Source organism: Cryptomeria japonica, unplaced genomic scaffold, assembly GCF_030272615.1.
Source record: "Cryptomeria japonica unplaced genomic scaffold, Sugi_1.0 HiC_scaffold_208, whole genome shotgun sequence".
NCBI classification, from domain to species: domain Eukaryota; kingdom Viridiplantae; phylum Streptophyta; class Pinopsida; order Cupressales; family Cupressaceae; genus Cryptomeria; species Cryptomeria japonica.
Genome location: NW_026729030.1, coordinates 42,501 through 46,607, shown reverse-complemented (window position 1 = coordinate 46,607; position 4,107 = coordinate 42,501).

The window sequence follows — 4,107 nt, the reverse complement described above, 5'->3', positions numbered from 1 at the left end:
ATTTGAATAAACCTTTTGCCCGTTTGCGTTCTCGTCGGGGCCGGGCCGGGCCGGGGTGCGCTGCCCGCACTACCGCGCGCGCGGGGGCGACACCGAGCGCGCACCCGAGGCGCCCCGAGCACACAGGCCACGGTGCAACCCGGGCGTTGTGCGCGCACCCCGGTGCGCCCGAGGTGCTGCGCGCGCACCCAGGTGAAATCGGTGTGCACCTCGGCCAGTGCGCGCTCGGTCGAGTCGCGCACGTTGGCCAAGGTGCACGGTGATGTTTCTTACTCTAAGGTTCCGCACCAGACGCCCGGGACAGGTGAGCGAAGCTGGGCGGGGCCGGGTGCGCGGCCGGGGCAGGTGCACGCAGCTGGAGAGAGCTTTGGAGCACACTTCGGAGCGCACCAATGATGCGCTCCATTCAAAAGTTTCCTGAAAAGGCAAAAAAAGTTGAGATTATAGAATTTCCCACTTGAGAGATTGTAAAAAAAAAAAATTTAAAATGAAGGAAACGCGGGTGCCAAGGTGTGCGCAGCCCAGCCAAGGTGTGCGCACCAAGGCGCCCACCCTGGCGAAGGTGCACGCAAGGTGCGCACCCGAGGCAAACCGGACAATTAACCCAACTTTCGACTTCGCGCGCACCTTGGAGCGCACTTCGGAGCGCTCCTTGGTGCGCACCAATCTTGGGCACCTCGGAGTGCACCATGGCGCCCACCAAGGTGCGCACCCGGGGCAAACCGAGCTCCGACTTCGTGCGCACCTTGGAGCGCACGAAAGGTGCGCACCATGGCGCCCACCAAGGTGCGCACCCGGGGCAAACCGAGCTCCGACTTCGTGCGCACCTTGGAGCGCACGAAAGGTGCGCACCATGGCGCCCACCAAGGTGCGCAGCCCAGCCAAGGCGTGCGCATCAAGGTGCGCACCCTGGCGAAGGTGCGCACCCGGGGCAAACCGAGCTCCGACTTCGTGCGCACCTTGGAGCGCACAAAAGGTGCGCAACCCAGCCAAGGTGTGCGCACCCCGGTCAAACCGAGCTCCGAATCGTGCGCACCAGAGGTGCACGCCATCGTGCGCACCTTGGAGCACACTTCGGAGCCCTCCTTGGTGCGCGCCGATGTTGCGCACCTCGGAGCGCACCCGGGGAAAACAATGCAATTAACCCGACTTTCGACTTCGTGGGCACCTCGGAGCGCTCTCGGGTTCGCACCTCGGAGCACACCGAGGTGCGCACCTTTGATGCGCTGCCTTCACCAATTTCCAGAAAAGGCAAGAAAACATTGAGAAGGTGTGCGCACCGAGGTGCCCACCCTGGCGAAGGTGCACGCGAGGTGCGCACCCGGGGCAAACCGGGCTCCGACTTCGTGCACGCCGCACCTTGGAGCACACTTCGGAGCGCTCCTTGGTGCGCACCAGGGCGCGCAACCCAGCCGAGGTGCCCACCCCGGCGAAGGTGCACGCGAGGTGCGCACCCGGGGCAAACCGGGCTCCGACTTCGTGCACGCCATGGTGCCCACCGCGGCGAAGGTGCACGTGAGGTGCGCACCCGGGGCAAACCGGGCTCCGACTTCGTGCACGCCGCACCTTGGAGCACACTTCGGAGCGCTCCTTGGTGCGCACCATGGTGCCCACCAGGGCGCGCAACCCCGCCGAAGGTGCACGCGAGGTGCGCACCCGGGGCAAACCGGGCTCCGACTTCGTGCACGCCGCACCTTGGAGCACACTTCGGAGCGCTCCTTGGTGCGCACCATGGTGCCCACCAGGGCGCGCAACCCCGCCGAAGGTGCACGCGAGGTGCGCACCCGGGGCAAACCGGGCTCCGACTTCGTGCACGCCATGGTGCGCACCGCGGCGAAGGTGCGCACCCGGGGCAAACCGGGCTCCGACTTCGTGCACGCCGCACCTTGGAGCACACTTCGGAGCGCTCCTTGGTGCGCACCAGGGCGCGCAACCCAGCCGAGGTGCCCACCCCGGCGAAGGTGCACGCGAGGTGCGTACCCGGGGCAAACCGGGCTCCGACTTCGTGCACGCCGCACCTTGGAGCACACTTCGGAGCGCTCCTTGGTGCGCACCATGGTGCCCACCAGGCCGCGCAACCCAGCCAAGGTGTGCGCACCAAGGTGCACGCGAGGTGCGCACCCGGGGCAAACCGGGGTCCGACTTCGTGCACGCCGCACCTTGGAGCACACATCGGGGCGCTCCCGGGTTCGCACCGGCGTTGCGCACCGTGGTGGGCACCTCGGAGCACACCAAGGTGGGCAGCGAGGTGCGCACCTTTGATGCGATGCCTTCACTAATTTCCATAAAAGGCAAAAAAAAAACGAGATTTTAAAATTTCCGTTTTGAAAGATAGTGAGAAAAAGGGAATGCTGGTGCCATCTTGAGCCCGCCCTGGTGCGCAGCCCAGCCAAGGTGTGCGCACCAAGGTGCCCACCCTGGCGAAGGTGCGCGCCCGGGCAATTAACCCAACTTCCAACTTCGCGCGCGCCAGGGTGGGAGCGCACCCAACAACCGGGCCTGGGAAGAGCCAATGCGAGAAACCCCACCAAACGCTCTGACAAAAAAAGAGGGGGCGCTCCAGTAACCCCGCTTCGGAGCGCACCCTGGGCAAACCCAGCCAAGGTGCCCACCCCGGCCAAGGTGCAGGCGAGGTGCGCACCCGGGGCAAACCGGGCTCCGACAACGTGCACGCCGCACCTTGGAGCACACTTCGTAGCGCTCCCGGGTGCGCACCTCAGAGCACACCAAGGTGGGCAGCGAGGTGCGCACCTTTGATGCGCTGCCTTCACTAATTTCCAGAAAAGGCAAAAAAAAAAGGAGATTTTAAAATTTCCGTTTTGAAAGATAGTGAAAAAAACGGAACGCGCGTGCCATCTTGAGCCCGCCCTGGTGCGCAGCCCAGGTAAGGTGCCCACCCTGGCAAAGGTGCGCACCCGGGCAATTAACCCTACTTCCGACTTCGTGCGCGCCAGGGTGGCAACCGGGCCTCGGAAGAGCCAATGCGAGAAACCCCACCAAACGCTCCGACAAAAAAAGAGGCGGCGCTCCAATAACCCCGCTTCGGAGCGCAGCCGGGGCAAACCCAGCCAAGGTGCCCACCCCGACGAAGGTGCACGCGAGGTGCGCACCCGGGGCAAACCGGGCTCCGACAACGTGCACGCAGCACCTTGGAGCACACTTCGAAGCACTCCCGGGTGCCCACCGGCGTTGCGCACCGTGGTGGGCAGCGAGGTGCGCACCTTTGATGCGCTGCCTTCACTAATTTCCAGAAAAAGGCAAAAAAAAATGAGATTTTAAAATTTCCGTTTTGAAAGATAGTGAAAAAAAAGGAACGCGGGTGCCATCTTGAGCCCGCCCTGGTGCGCAGCCCAGGCAAGGCATGCGCACCAAGGTGCCCACCCGAGGTGCACACCCGGGGCAAACCGGGCTCCGACTTCGTGCAGGCCGCACCTTGGAGCACACTTCGGAGCGCTCCTTGGTGCGCACCATGGTGCCCACCAGGGCGCGCAACCCAGCCAAGGTCTGCACACCAAGGTGCCCACCCCGGCGAAGGTGCACGCGAGGTGCGCACCCGGGGCAAACCGGGCTCCGACTTCGTGCACGCCATGGTGCCCACCGCGGCGAAGGTGCACGCGAGGTGCGCACCCGGGGCAAACCGGGCTCCGACTTCGTGCACGCCGCACCTTGGAGCACACTTCGGAGCGCTCCTTGGTGCGCACCATGGTGCCCACCAGGGCGCGCAACCCAGCCAAGGTGTGCGCACCAAGGTGCACGCGAGGTGCGCACCCGGGGCAAACCGGGGTCCGACTTCGTGCACGCCACACCTTGGAGCACACATCGGAGCGCTCCCAGGTTCGCACCAGCGTTGCGCACCTTTGATGCGCTGCCTTCACTAATTTCCAGAAAAGGCAAAAAAAAACGAGATTTTAAAATTTCCGTTCTGAAAGATAGTGAAAAAAACGGAACGCGGGTGCCATCTTGAGCCCTTCCTGGTGCGCAGCCCAGGCAAGTTGTGCGCACCAAGGTGCCCACCCTGGCGGAGGTGCGCGCCCGGGGCAATCCGGGCTCCGACTTCGTGCACTGCATGGTGCCCACCAAGGCGCGCAACCCAGCCAAGGTGCCCAC